This window comes from Mesoplodon mirus (assembly GCF_964341445.2).
Source record: "Mesoplodon mirus genome assembly, chromosome: 13".
NCBI lineage: Eukaryota > Metazoa > Chordata > Mammalia > Artiodactyla > Ziphiidae > Mesoplodon > Mesoplodon mirus.
The window spans coordinates 43,310,490-43,335,383 of NC_138989.1; the positions used below are offsets into that span (position 1 = coordinate 43,310,490).

General features: G+C 39.1%; 1 protein-coding gene across 1 annotated transcript in view; it reads right to left on the reverse strand.

Annotated features, from left to right (window-relative positions):
* The window catches only part of CHST9 (carbohydrate sulfotransferase 9), a 245,740-nt gene extending 237,376 nt beyond the window's left edge, over positions 1 to 8,364 (reverse strand). Inside the window, exon 1 of the mRNA XM_082641429.1 lies at positions 8,241 to 8,364. The gene's annotated coding sequence lies outside the window, so the exon portion shown is untranslated. The remainder of the gene's footprint in view (positions 1 to 8,240) is intronic.
* Positions 8,365 to 24,894: the final 16,530 nt, after the last annotated feature.

Genomic DNA, 24,894 nt, shown 5'->3' on the forward strand with positions numbered 1-24,894 from the left:
TTCTTTTTTAAAGTATACGATCAACATCATCATTTTATCTAAATCTTCACAGGCTGTATGTGCATAAAGTAACCTGTAACTTTGGATCACAGCTCTAACCCCCTTGGTGACAAAAAAGACAACAGAAATGATCACAAAGCTAAGTGAGCTTTGAGCTTCTCGCTCCTGAAACTAATGCAGTAGTAAGAGTTGTGTTCTTCATTTGAATTGACAAAGTTGTCTTATTCCGTTCTCCATTTTCATGTGTATCCAATAGAGGCTTCTGACATTTCTTTTACTACATTACTACACTAACTGGGTGCATTTTTCCCTTTCATACCTACATTCTTTAGTGTTTCAGATTTCAGTTTAGGGGAGTATTGAGGTCCTATGGAAAAAGGAGGCACTATGACTGGAATGTGTCATATCTGTTTATTCTGACAAAGAAGGTTTTCTCTTGTGTGGCATTGTTAACGGTACAAAGAGGAAGAAGGGCTTTGCTTTCACAATCTTTGCCTCCATTCCATGCAAGAGTAAAAAGCGTAACAAGAAAAGGCAGATATTCCAATAAAATTTCACTGCCTATATAGATCTCTGTGCTGCTCAAATGAAAGAAGTTCCTTATTTTCCTTATCACCTCCACAATCCAACCCCCTCAATTTTATCTTCGCTCAATTCCCATTGCCCCACTGGACTCTTATTAGAAATTGTAACAAAAGTGGACCAAATCAAGTTTGGGATCAGTCTGAGGTTGAATGCTGGGCCATTCAATTGACCAAGAAGCTTCCAGTAAGAATGAACAATATACAGCAAAACAATCATAGATCAAATTGTGTTCTATACAGTTGCTGCATCCTTTTTGTATGAAAACCTGCCTCTCTTGATTGAGTAAAACATGTTCTTCTATGTCAAAAAGCTTATGATTATGTCAAAGCAACTGGTTATTCCCATACGCGCACACAAACACACACACACACAGACATACTGTGACTTCAATCTTAATTGCAAACCACAACTACTGAAGTCCATAAGCCTAGAGCCCGTGTTCCACAACAAGAGAAGCCGCTGCAATGAGAAGCCCACGCACCGCAAGGAAGGGCAGCCCCCGCTCGCTGCAACTAGAGAAAGTCCACACGCAGCAACGAAGACCCGATGCAGTCAAAAATAAAATAAATAAATAAATAAAATTTAAAAAAGATTTTACATTAAAAAGCTTCTTTCTTTAAAAAGAATAAGAAAAAAGAGGAAGTCATATGATGTTATAAAAGACATCTTAGGTGGACCCACTGTGGAAAGTAATGTAAGAAAAAAAGTCTTCCTTACAATTTGGTAAATTCAAGATGCTTGCTGTAGCTAATACTGAAATGACATTTTATAATAACTCAGTTCCCAAGAGCAGGTCTTACATTATGGTCTAGTAAACAAACCATTATAAGTAAGAAAATTTGAGTTTCGCTCTCAATTTCCTCCTTGCTTCTGGGATCCTATACTCTATATACTCTCTTGCCCATATATAGGTTGTGTATATGGGCAATCTTCAAAACCCTCTAATCCCTCTGCAAAGACTATATATTATGCAAAGAGAAGAGCTGTTGGTGTGTTTTTAGTGTGGCAACAGTGCACAGACTATATACATCTGAGACAGACAATAGAGTTGTCTATACCTCTCCCCCTCCAACTCCCATATGCCAGCACAGGACACACTTAATTCAAGTAACACAAAAACATTCTAATACAACAGTTTATTTGCATTCGTAACAGATTTTGGCCTCTGCTATGAACATACTTCACAACATTATGTTTCATGGTGCAACTTCCAGTATTGGACCCGTGCAGTTCTTTGCATAAGCCTATTTCAAGGGCATTGACGATATAATCTCAATTGATGCCTCCTTTTCCTGTTTTTTCAGTGCCTGAAATTATGTATGTATATATGGACGTAGACACAGAAAACATGTACATCTATACATATACATGCATATACATACATATGTGTGCATGTATACATTGTCTCTATACATAAAAGCCTTCAATGCTTTCTGGAGATATGCACAAGGTTAAGGCCTGCGAGAAGTAAAATATTATCCAGCTTGCACATTAGTTTGTCAACACTCATAGTCATCCATGAAAGATAGATTCCTAGGAGAAATAAGGAAGAAGTAGTAAATTTTTATAAAGGTGAGAAAGAGAAAAAGATCAGAACATGAGCTTGAGTTTGATGGGCAGTGAAATTTGTAATCATGGTCCACTGAAGGCAGAGACCAACGGACAAGTGGGATGGTCCCGCTTAAAAGAAGTAAGGATTGCATAGGGGCATGAAAAATAACCCACATCAACATGAAAATCTTGTCTATCTATATCTATTCTTTTTCAGATTCTTTTCCCTTATAGGTTATTACAAACACAACATAGTAAATCATCTATATTTTAATAAAAGATAAATAAATAAGAATTTTTTAAAAAATCTTGCTTATCTAGCCCTGACTCTCATCAGGGCCAGACAGCCCCTAGAGAATATTTTGCAAAGGACTGGGGAGGCTCAGGTTTGTCACAATCATTAAGGGAGGGGAGTTCTATTGGTTTTTAGTGGCTTTTTTGGTGAAGAATTTCCCCAAATATCCCAAACAACATGCAGTGTCCCCTGAACTAAACCTATAATGAATATCAACCTGTAGAATCTGGTATATAATCATAACTAAGCATTTTCTAAGAATTTGCACCAAAAAGTCCAGTGGTTTACAACAAGGTTGCTGTGGGGAATAATTCAACGATTTTGTATAGTCTTTCTCTTAAATCTAGACTTAACAGACTACAACATTAATAGAAAATAAACTGAAAAAGGCAGTATCAGCACTGTCAATAAGTTCCATCACGGAAATATTTTATTTGTTATTATTGATGATATGGTGGGTAGCCTGCAGAGTCCCTTGAAGTTGAGTTTACATTAGTAACAACAGGAAAATGCTGCATAGAGCAGTTTGGGGATTTTGGTGAGACTATATTAATAGTATTTACTCTCTCATTTGCAAAATATCATATTTCCACGTTTTCTCCACTCGGCCTTTCTATAACTTGACTTTGGCATAGTTTCCCTACAATGATGACCATCATTTCCTTCTTTCCAAATACACATGTCTGGTCTGTAATTATCCTAATACTACTTTTAGTCTATTCTCCATTCATTTTCCTGTACTTACTATATGGAATGTCTTCTGACATTCCTGTCTTAAATCCAAATTTATTTGTTATAGAGTATGTACACACAAGCAAGCTTCTGGCTTCTTTACTATGTGTTCCAGTGAAGTCACCCCCAAACATTAGCATACTGAAATGCACATTGTACTAAAAATTACTTTTACTGTATTGTTCCTTTTCATGACAAATATATTCAGTGATTATATTATTGATGAATTACATTTCAAGATACTAAGAGGGTGACACAAAATATTTGTTATTAAGAAGAGGACAGAGTCTAAGAGGGTTGAGAACCACAGTTTGGTCCACAGCAAATGACAGTGAATGACAGAAGACAGAAAAATCACAAGCCTCCTGCGTGTACTTCTGTACCACTTCACTTCATGACTATCGTGTACAGTTGATACCATCATGGCTAGGAAGAGTTAACTCCCCCATCCAGCTACCCAACTTAAGTCAAGGGAGCTGCATAAGGAGTCGCACAGATCAGGTTTCTAGTATCTACTCTGCCACTAACCACCGGTGTGACCTTTAGCAGCTCACTGGGATCACTGTGGGCCCCCATTTCCTTAACTGTAAAATAAGGGCATTGGAATAAATTACTTTTAAGGTCCTTTCCAGCTCTATCACAAAATGCATAATTTTGATTCTAAGACAGGCGCTGATCAGAAGAAACTGATTCCTTTAATAAATGTATATAAAATATATCCTGTGGGTAGCAATTATATTTCCAACCACAATATATTTTTTAAGTACTCAGTCTAGTCAAGTCTTTTAAAAATGCCATGTCTTATAAAAAAATTAAAATGTTTCCTCAAAAAAGAAGTCCCCCTACACTTTATGGAGTGAGCACATTTATTATGAGAACAGTCACCAATCTGAAGGGGACATCTACTTTTCTAGTACCATCCTGCTCCCTGTTGTAAAAGTCACAGTTTTCTTTTTTGCTTTGAATTCTTGAAATAAAAATGATTTTATCTCTCTGCCTTTCCAATCATATATTTTTGGTAGCTCTAACCTTCTCCACAGAGGTCTTCTAAATTCTAATAGTCCACAGCAATAACAATTCAACAAAATCTATACACAACTGAAAACTGACCACAGACAAGGTGTTCAAGAGCAAGTGCTATGCTGTGAATCAACTTCTTGTCCAAGTAACTATTTCATCGACAATGAATTTTGCCCTGGAGCTTTTGAAAAACACAATAGAAATCTGTTAAATTGGCAGCCCTACTGAACTTCAGCTACTTTATCTAATCAGGTCCTTGGTAACAATAGATACTTGAGAGCTTCTTTTTGATAAAACTTGATTTGGAGCCTAGGTGCAGAAAGCAAATGGACCAAACCCCTTATTCTGATGGCAACTTGCTATTTTTGCTTTTAGAACATACATATATAAATAAGGCTTAGGAGTATCACCTTAACACATACACATGTGTATGCTTTAGGAAAACCTCATGCTTAAAAACTTCCACTTAATAAGACAAAAACAAACAAACAAACAAACAAAAGACTTAAAAGTTAGAATATTCCTATTTGGTTTTCAGAAGCACCCCGCACTATCATCTTTTAAAAAACATATTAATCACCTCTGTCATATGCAAAGTGGGACTGAATTTCTCAAATTTTGATTGAAGGACTTTTATTTTTCCAGGAACACATCTAATCCTTAACACAAATTCATTAAGTAGATATAGAATCCAGTCTTGATTACCTCTCTGGGAGTTATATATAATTTACTTCAAAGTTTTCATACCAGGTTTGCCATTTCTGTCACCCAGCTCGTTTCTGGGCAGGCTGCCCACATGCCCCACCTCCCCATAAATCAGTTTTGGTGTTTGAGATATGCAAGCTCATTTAAAAATTAACCTAAACAAAACAAAATAATTAGAAAGGCAACTTGCCCACAATTAACAATGAAAATCGTTTTCAAATCAAACGTGTAATACATTCCAAAGACAAACACAAATGACTTCGTAAATGACCATGATTTTGGATTATCTTTGCCTCTATTCCTCTCATTAACATGGATAATTCAGAGTGCTTCCTATACGTGATGAAACTGTCTCCCCTCAATAATTCATTTTTAGTACACAGAAAAATCGCATCCTTATGTTTTTCCAAAGGTTTAAATTAGACCATATTTTAAAATGCAACTTTACTTTCAAAATTATCTATAGCTTAGGTTCATTCTTTTCAATGCTATCCTGGCAGCAAGTAAGGAGAATCTTGTGCCTTCAAGGCAAGGGCAGTATAGAGCAGTGTAACAGGTAAGAAGACAGAAGCCCCACCTTTCTTTGGTTCTTGATAGTCTTCAAGTACATAACCATTATTTGCAAAGTGTGAGCAAGATTGCCAATATCTTTTTCCTTAAAAATACGGAAGTGCTTTGGGACACCCAGATTTGAGTAAAAAGAATTTCCCAATGCTCTGGCCACACTGAAGGAACAATATTTTTATTATGTGACTTAATTTTAAGAGATAAAAATATCCTAACCTTGCAGTTCCAGATAAAGCAGACATTCCCAAATGGGAAAGCATTCTGGATGGGGGGAGGACTCAAAACCTCAAATCTTCCTTTAATGACAACATGAACAAAATGAAGGGTGTGTATCTATCTGCCGATTATATACAAATTCATCTAGATTCCCAAACACAAATATAAAGATACTATGTAGATAGACATTTTATTCGTATCCTATATAATACCCTATATTACGCATGCCCAATACTTGTGCGGGAAAGAATGTGTATGTCTTAGGTCTACTTAATTTGGGGTTTGGAATATTAGGTTAGTCTCCCATTTTGTCAATTCTTCCTGGGAAGATGTTACATTCTTCTGGAAACCACACTAATTTTCTGGAGTCATAGGGCTGTTTCATGCACTGCTTCAGAGCACCAAACACTACCCTTGTGACCAGGAAGAAAGGGAAAGAATGCCATCAGGAGGAGCCTGCAGCTGCACTAACTCTCAGCTTTTCTCTGGTAATAAAAAGATGGGGGGAAAAAAGAGCAATCAGATTTCACTGGAGTATACACCAGCCTTGGCCAAAGGCTTTAAAACTTTTTTGATTTCTTCTTCCATTGAAAATAAAAGGAGAGGAGCTTATAGTGTAATAAACCAAACACAACAGTTGCTGAACTTGGGTCAAGATCAGATACCATTACAGCTTTTGGGATGTTCATGGAAATGTTTAAAGTGAGGATGTATGTCTTGATACCTGTGAAAATAAAACATTACGCTTTGAGTGGGAGAGAACAGATGGTTGGTAATGGTTTAAAACATTTATGGTTTTGGACTGTCACCAAGCCTCTGTATTAAAAAATATGGTGTTGTAGTCACCACAGACCAACAACTATCTGCAAGGCTCATTTGCTGGAGGATGCTACTGTAATAAAAGAGATAAAACCCAAATGAGGCCAGAGGAAAATTCTTCTTGTTTTCTCAAGTCATTCAATGTGTGCTATTTCTTATTGACTATATTCAATCAAAATGTTTTCTGTGTGATGAGAGGCCTTAAATTTTTCCTCAATAATGAGTCAACTACCAGGGCCCGGGTATTGTATCCTTTTTTGGATACATGGGGAAGAACTGTAATTTTGTTCTGTGTATCTGATTCATGCTGATTGAAGCCCTTAAAAACCCTCTGAGCAATCATAAAATCTGGTAGTCCAGGGTACTCTCGCCCATGAAAAGCAATAACAATCGCCTTATTCTCAATTTGGTAGACAGGCATATTGTACTATAATTATGTACTGGAATTGGCAGGTGCCAGACCACCGAACTAGGAAGACAGATAAATATTAACTACAGTCACACTGTATTTTGGTGTGTATATATATATGTCAGTCTAAAATAAGTCCATGTCCTTTAAACCCAATGGAATAGTGACAAACACAGATAAAAACTGTATACAGAGAGATTAACGCAATGTTTGGGGTTAAACTAAAGAAAAATAAATACTGGTAAATAATACTCTTAATTACTATAAAAACTGTTAAAGGAGAGTCCTACTAAACATCCACAGTGTTTTGATTTGCTCGTGATAACATAATTGGGGAAAAGTCACACAAGCACACACTCTGTATGATTTACTTCCTGTCTCTTTGAAAACCCTGGGAACTGTTCAGGACGGGTTTGCTGATGGGAGGGAGTTGGGGGTGGACCAGCAGGAAGAGAAGGGAGGACCAGCGGCCGCTCCAGCATCGCTCCTGTGAACTTAGTTGGAAATAACTCCTGACAGACATCAAACATAACACCTTTTAGCCTCCTAACAGAAACACGTTGATAGGCAGGATGTTGAAACGGGGCAGAAGCGGGGAGCCGGTAACCGTGTGAAAGTAACAGCTGCGGCCACAAAGCAACCATGCAGTTCCTACTCTCTCCCACCCACCTCGGGCCCCCTCCCCAGGGCACCCCCAACCCCTCTGCCCGGCCCGGATGGAACCTGGGCTCCGAGTCTCCGCACTTCCCTCCCACGTGGCCCGCAGCCTCAGCAAGAGCCTCTGAGAGGTCTCGGAGTTTGGGACCGATGCAAAAAGGGGCATCACAGCGGAGATGCTCATCTTTCTGCCCAACGCGCTGGAGGGCCGGATAAACCGCCATCAGAAACTCAAGACCGTTCCTCCTGGCGTCTTCTTTCCAACCTCGGCTGGCTCGCCCCGAGTGGGGGCTGGCACCAGAATCCTGGGGTGCAGGGTGCCCCTCCCCGCCGGGGCTCAGGAATCCAGCACAGGTAGCTCCCGAGTTCAGGCACCCGTCCTCCTCCGCCGCCCCTCTCCAAGTCTTCGCACCCCCTCCATCTCCCGGACCCCCTTTCCCCTCAGCACAATCAATAAAGTGAACGGGAGTGGGTTCAAATGGGGGGAGGGAGGGGATTAGGGTAGAAAGAGAAGAAAGATGCCTTCTGCAGTCAGTCATCAGAGGTGAAGTACCTGGAAAGGTGAGGACGCGCTTCTCCGCCCACCCAGACCCCTCTCCTACCGAGGGTGCAAGCGGCGCCCCCGCAATCTCGGCCCCTCCAATCCCGGACCCCCTCCCCCACGCCCCGACCCCCGGCGGTTACCTGGCGAGCGGCTAGGGAAGCGGAGGGTGCCGGCAGGGGCTGCTTTCACAGGAGCGGAGCTTCGGCGGGAAACTTCCACGAGCTCCGGGGCAAACTCTCGCGGACTCCGCCCGCCGCGGGCCGCGCGGTGGGCAGGAGCGCGGTGCCGGAGCTGGAGCGGCGCTGAGCGCGGCGCTCACCCTCGCCCGTCCGCCCGACTGGGGCTGCGTCGCCGCCTGGGCTCCCGGCCGCTCCCGCTCCCGCCGCCGCCCCGCCCCGCGGCTCCGCCCCCCGGTTCCCCCACCAACCCCTCACTCCCCCCAGCCGCGCGCCCGCCCGCCGGCCTCCCCGTCTCCGCCTTTGTCGCTCTCTGGCTGTCACTCTCTGGCCTTACCTCTGCTGGCCACTCGCCCTCCCTCCCAGCCCTAGGGCTCTGGTGCCACCCACTCCTGGTCCAGGGAGTGGTGATCTCCGGCGTTTGTCTCCTAAGTCACCTTCTCTTCTTCACCTCTGCCCTGTCTCAGATTCTTTCCCAAGTGTTCTAGAAACACCTGAAGGACAAATCTATAGGTTAGTAGGTTGTGACAAGCAAACATTGACTCCAAAGTCTTAGAATTTTTTTTTGCTTTACAGACAGATTTATCTATTATTTATATATATTATTATATAAATAGATCTATATCTATACCTATATCTCTATCTGTATATGAAATAATAGGTCAGTAAATTCCAGTAAGGATATATGCGCCACAGGCTAGTTTGGTAGCAGGTTTGTGTAAGGCAAAGACATCCTTAAAAAGCCCTGTACAGGGCCTCCCTGGTGGCGCAGTGGTTGAGAGTCCGCCTGCCGATGCAGGGGATACGGGTTCGTGCCCCGGTCTGGGAGGATCCCATATGCCGCGGAGCGGCTGGGCCCGTGAGCCATGGCCGCTGAGCCTGCGCGTCCGGAGCCTGTGCTCCGCAACGGGAGAGGCCACAGCAGTGAGAGGCCCGCATACCGCAAAAAGAAAAAAAAAAAAAAAAAAAAAAAGCCCTGTACAATAATCCAAGACCTTGTAGCTCTCTCAGGCCACACATTTCAAAATCCAGCAAGCTGAAGTTGGCAGACCAAGGTCAGGACGGATTTTTTTTTCTTATCGTTAAAGGAAACTTCGTTGAAATCTAAACGTTAGTTCCAAATATTATACTAGCAACAATTTGAACAGACTAGGGCAAACAAAATTAGCATAACTCTTGATCACTTACTTTGCATTCAGGTAGTTTCTATGCGTTAACAAAGAAAAACTAATTTTTTTAAAAGTAGTAAGTGTCGGGTTTCCCTGGTGGCGCAGTGGTTGGGAGTCCGCCTGCTGATGCAGGGGACGTGGGTTCGTGCCCCGGTCCGGGAGGATCCCACATGCCGCGGAGCGGCTAGGCCCGTGAGCCATGGCCGCTGAGCCTGCGCGTCCGGAGCCTGTGCTCCGCAACGAGAGAGGCCACAACAGTGAGAGGCCCGTGTACCGCAAAAAAAAAAAAAAAAAGTAGTAAGTGTCTAAACCTACCTCATTGCTATATTAGAGTATATATTTTTTCAAACGGAGATATTATCAACCTTTTACGTTTTCAGTAGGTCTTATTCTTACAAGTGGGTTAGGAAGAACACATCTGGTGGTAATAAACTCTGGTTCCGTGAAGAAATACTATTATAGGACTTGTTTGCCTGATTCTGGTTTCTTTTAAACACAGCCTGATTTTTGTTACAAGTTTTATCTTAATTTGTATGTCTGCTGGTTTGTTATTAATGGCTAGCTTGGATACTGCACTGAAGGCCTTATTCACCACTAGAATGAACCTCTTTTTCTGCTGTTGGAGTTTTAAAGAAACAAGGTAGTGTCCCTGAGCTATATTTAACTGGAAATTGATGAGTGCTTATTGAATGAATTAACCAATTTAACTTAGTCATTTTTGGTTTGGTCCCATGGGTGTCATTCCATATTCTATGAGCTCTTGGGGTTGTAACCATCTATTACACTTGAGCGGTGAATAAATCCCAGCCGGGGTCAGGAGACCTGGACTCTACTTCTTGGCTACTTCAAGTCATACAATTTTTCTATGGCCTCTACCTTCTCATTTGTAAAATAAAGGAGTCAAGCAAGAATATCATTATAACCCTGTTGTTTCTAAATTCTTAAAGTTTTTGTAGCTCATGGGGGAAACTGGGCATAGTCAGGCCAGTTCTCATGGAATTTGTGTGATTGATGTGCTTCTAGACATTGCCGTCCATTGTGGAATTTTCCAGTCTTTAGAATCTATTTCATTTGTCTATTATAGCAAATCAAACACTTCGAAATGTGAACTGTCTTCCATTTCTAAATCTCTGTCCAAACCCATTAAAAATATTTTAATGACTAAGGAAATTGAATTTTCAACACTGATGAATAAAGGATCAAAGAATCACCTTAAAAAGCATACAAAGCATCGGTATAAGATGTATCTTCCCATGGCATTTGATTACATGGTTATGGCATGGTAAGAGAGTTACATGGATAAGTGAAAATAGCACCTTCTTAAATTTTGTAATTAAACTAGTTTAATTTTTACGTAGTGCATTATTCCTAAAACATTGGTTCACAGCATGTTTCTAAACTCTCCAGTCTATTAATTTTGTTTAGTTCTTTGAATTTCTTAAAGTGCTTAACTATCGATTGTTTCTGGGCAAGTATGAAGCTTACAGATCACTGATCCTTTAATGTGTAGGTTGGTAACAATTATAATCATAGAAGAAGTTTCTGCATCAAATCCCAAGGTACGTTCGTTGACAAGAGTGCCTTTGTAGAAAGAGGACTTCATCATTCATAAGTTTATTTGTGAAACACACACAGTGTAGATATCATTGGATTAAGTATAAGAAATGCAAACCTCGCTTTGAGAATAGTGTAACTAGTAATATAAAGAATGAGCCAAGTGAGGGGCTCATAGTTTATGAAAGCTGTGTGTGAGGAGGATCGGGTAGAGGAGTAGGAAAAGAGTCAGGAAGGATATTTTTCCAGTGTCTCTATGCACACAAAAAAAGCTACTTTAAGGTACAAGTACAACACTATTACGGGATAGTTCTTGCTATTTTTGAGTTTGTGCTTTTCTTTAGCCATGCAGTTTCAAATGATGACTTGGCTTAATAAATAGCCAAAATAATAATTCAGCTGAAATGTATTAAGCACAATGTACAAGGCCATATGGGGGTTACAAATACCTCTGAATCATCTTATTTATAGCTCCAGCTGTTTTGTTGAGGGAAAGCAGAGATATATTTACCTGGAAAGAAGTATTTTTACATGAGTCAACAGAGGATAGGCCAGAAGCTATTGTAATTTCCCTTTAACTTTTCTTGCTCTTATTCTGCAGAGCAGGAGTAAAACAAGAAAAATAATCAAAGAACATCATTTATGTTGATTCACGATCAAGAGAACACAAGCTACCCCACTGAACCAGAGGAGAGAATGGCAGGACTCTTGTAATAGATGACAGAAACCACTTTATCCAGACTTTTCGGGTTGGGGGAGGGGAATAAAAATAATTCTTAAGGAAAAAGAGGTTGGAAACCATTTTTAAAAAGCTTAGTCTAGTGAGATGAAATGGCAAGAGTACTGGAGAACTGGATTTGCTTCCACGAAGTTGGGCAAGTCTTTTCTCTCTGGGCTCAGTTTTATCACCTGTAGTGCATGAGGTCATGGGAATGGATGGTCCCTGATGATCCTTCCAAATTCAAAGCTTCCCTGATGTCTGATCAAGATCACTTATTTTGATCAAGCTATTCCGATGATTATTCAACTTCACGTATCAATGGATCTGCATAGTGACATCCAAAGTGAACTCTAATCAGAAAATAAAAGCCTGGGGTTGGCTTTTCTTCAGTAGAAGAAATTCAAAACAAAAATGAGAGCACACTAGAGGACTGTGGTACTGGTTATCCAACGTTGATCTACAGGATGCAGGATGTGGTATGGTACAAAGTAGCACTTCCTCTCTGAAGTTTCAGAAGAAAACATCTTATCATTTTAATATTAGGGATAAATAGGACAAAGACAAAGCATTAAAACTTTACAGACTAGGAGGGGTCTGGAAGCATAATGATTTATTTACTTCCTGCTATACCCAGCACTGTAAAGCAAAGTCTGCTATTTGAGGTTGCCCAAAATTATTGAGAGATGGGGAAATAAAAAAGATTTGGCTCTGTGAGCTCTGTCTTTAACACTTTTTAGGGAAGAAATTATTTTCTTCAAAAATTAAGAAAAATTATCAAGAACCAGATATATATAACTAAAGCACAAATTAAGTGTCCAGAAGAATACTGAAAAAGAAAAAGGAAAAAAATGCATGATGGGACAAAACACAGGATTAATGGCAAATGAGGAAGGACTACGATCCCTAAAGAATTAAAAACTTTAAAATAGAGAACAAGATAGTATTGGTCAAACAGAAAAACTAAAAGATAATTATAAACAAAAATGAAACAAGATGTGTTACCATTTTATTATTTTTCTGCTGCCCAAGTAAAGCAATGATTCAAGGTCAAATAGAATAGTTAGAACCTAATAGTCTTGGTAAATAGAACAAGTCAATAAATATATATTGATTGGTTGAACAAGAACAGCTTGCAGTTACTTTAGGAAAATCAAAGTCACTAGGGAAGTTATGTCTATAATTTTTTAAACTAAGAGAGTATGAATTTCCTTTAAAAAATAACAAAAACAAAACCTTTTCAAATAGTCACTTTTAAGTCTTAAGCAATGAAATTTTATAAAAATCTTATAAGCCAGTGTTTATATGGAGAAAAACCTAAATTAGAAACATACAACATGTGGAACTATAAATGTGCCTCTGTATAAAGAAATTCTATTTTACAGCTTTGATGGTTTTTGATAGGTGGTTGGAATAGGGAAAATTCTATGTGAACAACTTACTGGAAAAAATGCAGTGCTTTCCTCTAAACCAATATTTGAACACATACATTTTTATTTCCTGAAATGGGTTCAGTTTTTGATATGGTCAGTTAAGATATGAAGTGATCTTGAAGATGACTTCAAGACCCTAAGTCAAAATAAAAAATCATTTGCAGTGGCCTGAATTGATGAGGGGCCTTCTGTACTGTAAGTTTCAACAGTGTCTAGAAGTGGGTTAGTGATGGAGCCTTCTTTGACAAATATTTTGCTAATTAATTCACCAAGCATGGCTGTCTAGTCAGTGTGGGTACTCTGTGTTGGTGCCTTGGATACAAAAATTAACGAGATATGATCCCTTTTAATAAGGTGAAAACTAATGAATTCAAATCACATATCATTAAATTTAGAAATGCTAAGCCTATAGGAAAAAAAAAAAGAAAGATTCGCTGAGAGTTTAAAAAAAGGCAAAATTGAAATCGCTTTGAATGATATTTATTCAATGATGTGTATGCATATGTGTGTGTGAGTTTGTATTTGAAGGAAGAAAGCAAGCTCTTAAGAGATTTGATGAAATCAAGAGAGTATGTCAATGATGTATCCTAAGATAAAATATGGCATTTGAGGGCAGAGAGTAATTCTAAATCCACCCCTCCCATGCAATGAAATATTTCCTTTTCCAGGGCTGGGAGTATTTGTGATATATGGTTCACCTCACCAAATCTAATATCATTTCAGCCCTGAGGGACACAGGCTGTGGTGACTGTCCTAGCTTTTTTTGAGAGCTTCTTGTCGACTGTTCATTCAAAATAAATACTGTTAACAAGAGGATTTTTGTAAAAATGAAGGTAAATAGTGATTTTTTTTTGAAACTAACATATATAATGAAAAATTAGTGTAAAATTCAAGAAATCTTATATCTGGTAGCCTCATAAAATGTAGCATATGTATTGCAAATATTATTTTCTGAGGTTGATACTCAAAATAGCTGAAAACAGAACCAGCTCAGCTTAGTATCATTAAACTCATGTGATTTAATTAGTTATTTACATCTCACCTTATGTCAGCACATATTTATTGTTAACACTATTTGGGTATTTGGTATATTTAAAAGTCTTTTTTTCGCTTGTGTTAAAAAAGGAATTAAATTTTTTTCTCATAGTACTTAGAAGAGAGGAGAAGACAGAAGTTAATATTGATTAGATATGTATTTTCTTGCTTTTGTCTTTGTGAGAACTAATGACAGTGGGATTTAAAACTTGAAAGTCTGCCTTTTCTAGTGGTAAAAAGGACACTATTTCTGGCTTATAATTTTGAAAGTAACTTGAACCTTAGTACTAAGGTAAAAGTAAACAAGTTCTGGATATGGTCTCTTGCTTAAATTCATCTTTCAACATATTTCTTAACACATGGGAACATCCAAGAATAAACTTTCCAAGAAAGAATGTGACTTACTGCAACTCCCTCAAAAAGTTGTCAAATTTAAGTTCATGGGGAATTATAGATTTAAGCACTGATGAGTTAATTGTTAGAATATTAAAAATGAGCAATATGATATCACTCTTACCTCAGAATCTCTTACCTGCATCATCTTTTCTCTCTCCTCTTGGCCCACATTCTGTGTTCTAGCCACTGTGCTGAGCACTTTAATTCTTAATTTCAAAACACTGATAATATTTTGAAAAATTCTCCACGCACAGAATAAGTCTGTAGTATACTTATTGATTCCATGTAATTTTTCAGTGTCGAGTGACACCTTTTAGAAGCTTTCACAACATCATATCTGATACATCTTTATGGTTTATTTTTCATTTTGATCGGAAGGACTATTTAACAAATTTGCACAGAGATGTTCAATCTGCATTTTTCAGACATATCTGACTGCACTTCAGGAAGTACTAAATCACTTATACATGATACACATGTCCAGAAACTATAAAACTCTCCTATTATTTGTTTTTCAACCACCACTGACAGCAAAGGAGTAAAATACCAGTATACTATCTTTGGAACGCTGTCTCTACCTCTGGGTTAGATGTGCCAATATCTTCTTCCCCAGCGTAGGCGTTAGCCCATATCTGTTTTTCAAGCTCACCGGAGTCTTTCATGGGAGAGAAAAATGAAATGTGTTTCAAGGTGACAAAAAAGCAGGAAGGAGGGGAAAGACTTTACAGGAAGATATAGAAACAAATATGGCTCAATTTGACGACTTTATTGTAAATGTGGTAAAGACCAGGAATTGATGTGTAAAAATAATGTTTGACAGGCACTCCCTTGCTATGAATAAATTTTTAAATCACCCTTTGGATTAAATGCAATAAAAAGGTATTACTTTTAGTTGAAATGACTTATCATAGATGGTGAACACAGAATAGCTAGAGCCTGTGGGATGAGCAGAGAGCAGCCAAGAAATGATCTTATACGCAATGAAAAAGCATCATTAGGGAGGAAAGGAGAAGCCCAGTGTTTGTTATTCCTTCCTACTTTTCTTGAATATTTAGAAAACATGTCTGTTGATGGAAATAACTAGTAAATATTTATAGGTACCATTACCTACCTTAGGTAGCCTGTCTCTTCAGCAGATTAAACTGGCCTCTTTTAAACATTCATTTTAAAATTTAAATTGTACCTGCATGAGAAAAAATGCTTTTCCTCAAACCATCTCTTTCCTGCTGTATATTTCTTGTCTGCAGGAAAATAAAAGAGAGGACTAAATAGGATGTGGCATCATCATTGATGACTTTTATCCACTGTATAAATACAAAGAGGTGCTAGGAGCATAAGTTAATGAAAATAGAACTACAATACCAACAGAATTAGAGGTGTGGAGGCTTGGTATTGACTATCTCCAATTTATAGGCAAAAGTATTGAGGGTCAGCAAACTTTGGGAAGATTCTTATAAGTTGTTCTGATAATTCATAATCTCTAATAGCTTCATAATCTCTGAGAATTCTGAAAAATGGAAAGAGAATTGGAAGGAACACTACATGGTCATATTAAGTGCCAAGTATAGTGCCTGGCATACTATAGGCAAGCATGATTTATTTATTGACAGAATCAAGTTAAACTTAAAATAAGATTTATGGAAAAGACCAAGTAATCTAGCATTATTTAAGCTGTCTGCAAAATTTTAAACACTGAAAAATATTTTAAAGAAAATGGGCTGAGGGGCTTCCCTGGTGGCGCAGTGGTTGAGAATCTGCCTGCTAATGCAGGGGACACGGGTTCGAGCCCTGGTCTGGGAGGATCCCGCGTGCCGCGGAGCAACTAGGCCCGTGAGCCACAACTACTGAGCCTGCGCATCTGGAGCCTGTGCTCTGCAACAAGAGAGGCCGCGATAGTGAGAGGCCCACGCACCGCGATGAAGAGTGGCCCCTGCTTGCCACAACTAGAGAAAGCCCTCGCACAGAAACGAAGACCCAACACAGCAAAAATAAATAAATTAATTAATAAACTCTTACCCCCAACATCTTAAAAAAAAGAAAAAGAAAAAAAGTGGGCTGAGATTGACAGCATCAAGGATCATATAATATTACACACATGTATATTTGGAAACCATATCTTTTGTCTGTTTATTTATCAGATATTTATTGAGCAACTCCCGTGTCCACAGCTGCCTCTTTGGATAAGTATGTAAACAAGAAAAATAAGATCTCTGCCTTTATGCCAGTTACACTCTAGTAAGAAGAGGATACTAAGTAAGTACACAAAATAAATAAACATGATATGTAAGACTGAAAGTTTCTATGAAGGGAATAACAAGGGTTATATGATAGTTAATAGGGGGAAAAGGGCACTGAGGTAGAAGTTCAAGAAAGAAGGTGATGTGTGAGCTGAGTCCTCAAAGGTGAGAAGGAGTAAATTAAGTCAAAACCCTTGGGAACAGTTTTCTGGGCAGAAGGATCAGAATGTGCAAACGCTCTGAGATGGGAAAGAGTTTGGTGTATTTAGGGAACAGAAAGAAAGCCAAATGGGCTGTGGGTGGCAGGATGAGTCCTCATAAGCTAAGGCTAAAAATCAAAGGGCTCAGTTCATAGAGAGCTCGTGGACATGATAAAGCACTCACACTTTCTTTCTTTCTTTTTTTTTTTTTTACAACTTTATTGGAGTATAATTGCTTCACCATGTTGTATTAGTTTCTGCTCTATAACAAAGTGAATCAGTTATACATATACATCTGTTCCCATATCGATTCCCTCTTGCGTCTCCCTGCCTCCCACCCTCCCTATCCCACCCCTCTAGGTGGTCACAAAGCACCGAGCTGATCTCCCTGTGCTATGCGGCTGCTTCCCACTAGCTATCTATTTTACATTTGGTAGTGTATATATGTCCATGCCTCTCTCGCTTTGTCACAGCTTACCCTTCCCCCTCCCCATATCGTTAAGTCCATTCTCAAGTAGGTCTGTGTCTTTATTCCTGTTTTATCCCTAGGTTCTTCACACTTTCTTTATGTGTGGTGGGAAGCTGCCAAATGGTTTTAAGAATAGTCAGATTTGTATTTCTTAATAGTGGATGTAAGTAAACAATAGTTCGAATTAACACAGAGGTTGTATTATTGTTTCAAGGACTGAAACATCTTTTAAAATAGAATAATTTCTCCTTGAAGAATGCTCTCTATGTGGGCCTACCTTTAAGTGTGTGGAAATAGATTATTAATCATAACATGAGAACCCCTTATGTCAGAGACACACACACACATACACACACACACAATATAGCAAGTCAATTATTTTTGTGTCTAGCTTACGTCTTTAACAAAAATCATAAACCACCATATACGTGTATGGTTAAATTTAGGATCAATCCTATAATTAATTCTGGTGAGGTTTTGCATATGATTATGAATGGATCTTTGATTTGGCTAAAGTGATCTGAAAAGGGAAGATTTCTCCAGGTCTCTTTCAAGCATTATCATTGGCATTCCCACTGAAATTGTGGACCTCTTTGGGCTTTTACACCTTGAAAAATAGCAACTCTGAGACTTGCTTGGTTTTACTATTTGTTAAAGAAAAGTACCCAGCTGGAGCTGCACACCCACGAACTAGATCCCACAGACCCCCTGATGACAGGAAACAGCAGGCCCTAGCTCATGGCCTGAAGAACGTTGGCTGTGTTCCTGGTATTTGAGATCTTTTTTTCACCATTTTGCTGTTGCTTTAATCATGTTATAAAATTGTGGGCTGTCCAAGACCCTGAGGTGACATAATTCATGGGAGAAAATGAATCCTAGAGTTATGCAGGAAATTTGTCAGCTTAAAAATTGCAGGAGATGTGACAGTGGCCTGGCAGGTGAGGGGGCGTTGTTAGAACTGCCTTAACAAAGTACCACAGGCTGGCTGGCTTAAACTGATATGTAGTGTCTCACAATTCTGGAGGCTAGGAGTCCAAGATCAAGGTTTGGCAAGGTTGGTTGCTCCTAAGGCCTCTCTCCTTGGCTTGTAGGTGGCCATCTACTGCATATGTCCTCCCATCATCTTCCCTCTGTACCTGTGTCCTAATATTCTCTTAAAAGAACCACCAGTCTTATTGGATTAAGGCTCACCCTAATGACCTCATTTTAACTTAATTACCTCTTTAAAGACCCTACCTGCAAATATAGGCACATTCTGAAGTCCTGAGGGTAGGACTTCAACCTATAGGTTTTGGGGAGGATATAATTCAGCCCATAACAGAGGGTAAGAAATCTGAAAATTAAAAGAAAAGATAATAAAAATTTTATTTATGCAGATTGAACCTCACTAAGCCCCACTCAACTTTGAACCTCACAACTTTCATGCAATATAAACTTGCAGAATCCCATAGTCTGCCCCTTTGAACTGCCCTATTCAACATCTCTAGTTTCTTGTAACAATTTAAATAAAGTCTGCAATACCTACAGACCCCTGTTTTTCTATAATGCAAGGGCATAGCAATGGTTTCAAGGAAGACTTCAAGAGAGTGATGGAATTATCTTACCATGTGGTGTTTGGACCAGGAATGAAAAGGTTAGAAACATGCATCGTGGAAAAGGAGTATATGGAGCAAAGTCACTTTAACCTTTACATTATAAGGTCAGATTATTAAATAATTTTTATTATTTATTTAATCACTAATTTGAAATTTACTAATTACAGTAATTTACTAATTATTCCCATCTGGCAGAATTTTTCCCACCTAATAGTTCACTGTCTCGATTCATGGTTTAAACATTGTTATTATTTGCCAACTCTTGAAATATTAGATCACTGTGGTGGGTATTTTCTGTTTGCCGCTCCACATCCAAATGTCACCTCCCCATCCTGCCCAGTGTCAGAGGGCAGGCATGTATGGACCACATCTTCAGATCTCCTTGTCCTCTGGCTTCCAGCTGGGTTCTGCCAGTGAGATGCTGGCACAGGTCAGAGAGGAAGAGGCAAGAGAGGAGAAGAGCCTTATACCCTCGACTCCCCCCTCCCAGGTTGTCAAGGGGTCACTAAAATATTCTTCCAAAGTTCACAACCCAACCCTCTACCCTCTGGACCCTAGGACCATTCCATCCCTTCTCCTTTCTAGGCCTAAATGTGATACTTCCATACCTCTTCAATCCTCTTCACTAGCCCTGGGGTTCTACTGTCTTCCTGGATGATCTTCTTAAAAGCTGTCCACACCTTTGTAAATCATCCACTTATTAAACTTTCCTCAGTGTTCCCCATTAGTATGCCATCCTACCTGGATTCCTCTGTACCTAGACAGACTTACCTCCCAAAGGGTAAATCTATTCCCAGTTCGATCACATTATTTAGCAGATAAGAAAGCAGAGTCCACCCTGATGATTTGATTCAGTCATTTATTTCTCACATTAAACATCTTTATTGGATGTCTACTGTGGTCCTGGCACCATGTTTGGTGTAGGGGATGTGACAGCACAGGGTCTCAAGGAAATGAATGTCTTCTGGGGGAGAGCAAGGGGAAGCAGCCGTGTTAGTAAGAAATGCTAGAGAAGAAGACTGGAGGGTCACCTAACCTTGGGAGAGTGGTCAGGGAGCATCAAGGAAAGTTCCAGAAGTGGTGACTAAATTCATATTTGGAGAGTAGGATTGGGAACAAAGAGGGGGAATGAGGAAAGGGGGACTTTTTTGTCAAAAGAAAATGTATCAGAGGATGTCCAGGGCTGAGAAAGAGCATGGTGTGTTTGCAGAACAAAAAGCAGCTCAGTGGAGTGAGGAATATGAGGTGGCAAATGTTAGCAGGGGTCTTGTGTGTTGTTTTAAGGAATCTGAACTTTATTCCAAAAGCAATGGGGAGAATGAGGTAATAAGCAAGGGACTAACACCCCAGAAAGCACACGCTGGTAGAGGGTGCACAATGCTCAAGGCTGGAGGGGACCATTGCACTAATCTAGGCAAGAGATGAGAGTGGCCTGAACAAATGCCTTAGCAGTGGGAATGGGGGAAAGTAGGAAAAGGGAGACATGTAATCTACAGGAAACTTGCCAGTGCGATGCAGGTAGTGCTACATCAGACTGAACTTCAGCTTGTCAACAAAAGTTGAACTTCAAACTTGTCATAACCTTTCAGGAATTTCAGTCAAGCTTTTGGTTATCGCTGAAACTGCCATTGTTAGAAAGTTCATGGAAGATTGACGTAGTTTTTATAGTGATTTGAATGGGGCCTGTCAATTAGTTGGCCCCAAATAAATATCTGTTGGGTGAATTAATCATCTACCTTTTAAAAATAATTTACCTTTAGTGATAATAGATTTCCGTTATATGTTTGCAACTTCGCTTTATCATGCTAGTCTTAAACAAGAATAAAATCACATAACAATGTAAAAAAATTAATAATTCCCAACAACCCCTTATAGTTGGTATGGTACTCCAGTAATGAACTTAACAGTTCTTCACACTTGTAATACAAGTGAAAAATTCTTGCAAATGTTATCTTTATGATCCTTAGCACATAAATGTGTTTTCCTTTATCTATTTTTCAGGCAGTCCAGTATGCATTGAGCTATGAGTAAGATACTACATTCCCTTTTGATAATGATATTGATAGCAGTGCTTGGTACAAAGAAATATATTATCTGTTTTTTTTAGGATATTATTTACTAAATTTCTAAGTTTTTGCACTGATTATCACCTTGGTGACCTGAAAAAAATTGCCCTAGTTCCAGAAATATCCAAAAGGGTTATGAGAAACACAAAAGATCCTCAAAAATATTTTTAATGGAAAGAATGTGTTTAGGGAAATAACATTTTTAGAGATGTTTAAGATATGACAGCAGTAAAGACTTCTAAAAACCACTGAATTTGACTAGGATTATAAAGGTATTCAGCCTAAGCAAATCTATATCATTAAGTTCCTCAAATCCCAAAGAGAATAGTTAATCTACCGAAGACTTACATAAGATTAAATTAAAATATTCCTTTGTAGGGCTTCCCTGGTGGCACAGAGGTTGAGAGTCCGCCTGCTGATGCAGGGGACACGGGTTCGTGCCCCGGTCCGGGAGGATCCCACATGCCGCGGAGCAGCTGGACCCATGAGCCATGGCCGCTGAGCCTGTGCATCCGGGGCCTCTGCTCCGCAACAGGAGAGGCCACAGCAATGAGAGGCCCGCATACCGCAAAAAAAAAAAAAAAAAAAAAAGAAAGAAAAAAAATGCTCCTTTGTAAATTCCTATAATCTTTCAGTTGTAGCTGGCATGGAGTGATAAACAGCTCCATTTCCGGTTTAATGTTCAAATGTTTGCAGGTAGTTACTATGTTTTCATCCACATTTTTTTCTCTCTCAGACTTTATTCTGGTCATTTTTGAAAATTCTGGTGTGTTTATTTGTCCTTAAAGGGGTTTAATCAGTGGATAACATGTTGTGTCCTTGATGACATTATCCTTCTATTTTTTTACTATCATAATACACTGGTGACTAACATTTATTTTTTCCATACACTAGTAGAAGAAACCATTTACTTTTCTTGACTTTATTTTTTTCATTTTTTTAAAATCCGTGAACATTTATGCCATCAGTGATTATATCCTGGGAGTACTAGCTCATTACTGTCTTAATTCTTGGTAATATCAGTTTTTCCTTATATATGCCTTCACCTACATTAGTATCTAAAATATTCCCCAGAAAGAATTCCCTGGTAGTCCAGTGGTTAGGACTCCATGTTGCATCAAAGGGAGCCCAGGTTCGATCCCTGGTCGGGGAATTAAGATCCGGCAAGCCACGCAGCATGGCCAAAAAGAAAAGTATTTATATATATTCCCCACTGAATTGAAAAGTTTCAACAATAAATAATATTATGTGCTAAATTAACATTCCACTGACCACTTCTTATATGGTTAAGTTTAACCCCAAATATACATATAATACAGAATTATAGTTAATATATTATATATTTTAGAAAAGGAAATATACGGCTTAAAGATTGTTAAATATAAATAGGCCAAATACTTAGAACCATATGATGAACTAATCATTTTACCAAAGCTTTCAGAGAAAGCTTTTGTATATTTAATAAATTAAAAACTTGGTTTATATTTTATTTTTGCAGAAAAGACTAGGTCATGATTTCTCTTGCCTTTAAAAATGAAGTTCTCAGGAATCATTATAAGAGCTATAAGGTCTTATATGGAAATACTGTGGACTCAAGATATTCTCCTTACATTCTCACTCTACCACCATCTTCCACGTGTAGAATTCAGTTTTGAACTCAATTCCTGGCAATAGCTTTAAAAAGTAAACTGAAAGGCAAACTATGGAATCTGCATGATAAATTGGTAGGAAAAAAATAGTTCAACCATATTCTATGGCTGTGTAACAAATTACCACAAATTTACCAGCTTGGTACTATACCCATTTATTAGCTGACAGTTCAGTAGGTCAGAAGTCTGAGCCTGGCTCATTGGGTTCTGGGCTCAGCGTCCCCTAGGCTGATAACAAGGTGTTGGCCTGGCTTCATTCTCATCTGGAGCTCAGGGTCCACTTCCATTGGCAGAATTCAGTTCCCTGTGGGCTGAGATCCCCATTTCCTTGCTGGCTCTCAACTGGGGGCCACTGTTGGTTCCTAAAGGATACACACATTTCTTACATGTGGTCCCCTTAATCTCTAAAGCCAGCATCAGAGAATCTCTTCCATGTTGATTTCTTATTGCATTTCAAATCCCTGTGACTTCTCTTTCTCTCTCTACCTGACCTCTGGAGTCACATTTAAAGAGCTCATAAAATTAGGGCAGGCCCACCTAGATAATCTTTTTATCTGATTGTCAACTCATTTTGGAACTAATTATATCTGCAAAATCCCTTTCTCAGCATTACCTCAATTAGTGTTTCAAAAATAACTGGGACATGGTGTGTGTATATCAGGGGCTAGGAATCTTGTGAGCTGTTTTAGAATTCTGCTTACCACAAACAGCAGGTGGACTGAAAATCTGCACAGCAAATGGCCAGATATGAAATAGTTGAATGGCCATCAAAACTGGCATTTTAATAAGGTGAATCAGAGAAGGTTTGTTTGTTTGTTTTTACTACTTATGTGATCCCATTCTTCAGGCAGCATGATTGGCAATCGCATTGTGGGTAATACGTGCCGTTTTCCAGCTTTGGATGAGTAAATTTCTATTTAATTCTCAATATTAAGGGTGTTTAGTTGGTACATCAATGTCCTTATGTATTGTATTAACTTTTGGAAAAAGGGAAAATTGGGACACATTGGTGTTATATCAGTTCAACCCTGGAGGTGCCAATAGAGCTACATTCTTCCCGAATCAGGCTGCAACTGCAGTAAGAAGAGCTCAGCCTACACTCACCTGAATGGATGCTCTCTGGCTAAGACTAAAGCAGGAACCACAGGGGAATCTCAGACTGTACTTTTATTTCTCACAATTTAGAAATGAAGTGGCTGTTGGGTGGATGAAGTGGCAAGCCACGCCACAGCCATCCTGCTGACACATTGGGAACTAGAACACACAGTCCCCACGTCTTCCATGGATGTAGAGTGAGTGCTGGTGTCTTCTTTGCTCCAGCCTGGCAGCCCCCAAACCAGCCCACCTAAGGCAGGTTCCTGGCTCTCCATCAGGTATCCAAAGCATCTCATCTATATCTCTCACCTACAATTTTTGTACTGCTTGGTTACATTTTTCTTTTAAGCAAAGTTCTTCTGTACCTTAAACTGAGCCTGGATCATTAGTTTTGCCTCGTTCTTATCCAAAGAGCACTTTGTCAGGCTGCAGCAGAATGTATGGTTGAAAGGAAGGCTATCAGCTGAACACCAAATTTCTGGAAGATCAGCAGGAGGAAACGATGAGAAGGGATAGAGGAGGTATAGACTGATGGTATGTGGTGTAAACTGATGGCTGAGCTTCAAAGACACATAAGGTATAGGTGAGGAAGAACAATGTTGGTCTGAAAAAATATATATCATGCTTTATATACCAGACATATAAAGTCAGACCTTTCAGAATGGCATTATTTGAAATGACCATCATAGTTATACTAGTCCTGAGCTTACATCCAGAAATTTTATTTTCTTTAAAGCATCGAGAGTTGATAGGACAGTGTGCCTGTAAAAACTCATATGTAACTCTATTTATTTTCAACAAGAAATATAGCTGCCCAGACAGAATAAGACTGGAAAAAGCATAGGAAAGCATACAAAGTAATTCATATTATTTTCAGGCTGTTGTTTGGTAACTATGGAAAGAAGCCAAGTGGTTTATTTAGCCACTCTCCCTGTGGCTAGTGCAGGACCATGCTGTGAGAGTTGATTTATCAAAAAGCCATCCACCTGACAAATAGCCTGA